The sequence below is a fragment of the Egretta garzetta genome, unplaced genomic scaffold (assembly GCF_000687185.1).
Source record: "Egretta garzetta isolate BGI_Z169 unplaced genomic scaffold, ASM68718v1 scaffold118, whole genome shotgun sequence".
NCBI lineage: Eukaryota > Metazoa > Chordata > Aves > Pelecaniformes > Ardeidae > Egretta > Egretta garzetta.
In genome coordinates this window covers 416,096-416,989 of record NW_009260484.1, presented here as the reverse complement: position 1 = coordinate 416,989, position 894 = coordinate 416,096, and positions in this window count along the sequence as shown.

Here is an 894-nt window from a genome sequence, read left to right as displayed (position 1 = left end):
TGTGGCAAGGCGCGCGGCCGGCCTTGTGCCGAGCCCGGCAAGCTAGCAGCCCGGGCTGTGTGTGGGGATGCTCTAAACAGGGTCAGTGTCTCTTAACGGTAAGGACATACGCACGTGGAGTTGTTCCACCTTAAGATTTTCCTGTATCTGGAGTGAGTGATTGGGCCCCTCATGACAAGAAAGACACTGAAGTGCTGGAGCCTGTCCAAAGTAGGGCAGTGAAGCTGGTGAGGGGTCTGGAGCACAAGACTTATGAGGAACCGCTGAGGGAACTGGAGTTGCTTAGCCTGGAGAAGAGAAGACTGAGGGGAGACGTCGCCCTCTACAACTGCCTGACAGGAGAGTGTAGTCAGGCGGGAGTCAGTCTCTTCTCTCAAGTAACAAGTGGTAGGACAAGAGGAAATGGCCTCAAGTTGTGCCAGGGCAGGTTTAGATTGGATATTAGAAAAAAAATTTTCACCAAAAGGGTTGTCAAGTATTGGAACAGGCTGCCCAGGGAAGTGGTTGAGTCCCCATCCCTAGAGGTATTTAAAAGACATGCATATGTAGTGCTTAGGGACATGGTTTAGTGGTGGAATGGCAGTGTTTGGTTAATGGTTGGACTTGATGATCTTAAAGGTCTTTTCCAAACTAAACAATTTTATTCTATTCTAACAATGCGAGAGGAAGTGCAGGATTCCCGTGAGCAAACAGTCTTGAAAGCCACTGTAGTGTGTATGGGCTTAGATCCCAGTTGCAGAACCACAGAGTTGTGTAGGTTGGAAGAGTCCTCTGTAAGTTGTCTGATCTAGCCCCAGGGCAGAGCCAGCTTAGAGCAAGTTGCTGAGTTTTGTCCAGTTGCGTTTGGAGTATCTCCAAGGATAGAAATTCTACAGCTTCACATTTGGTTACCCT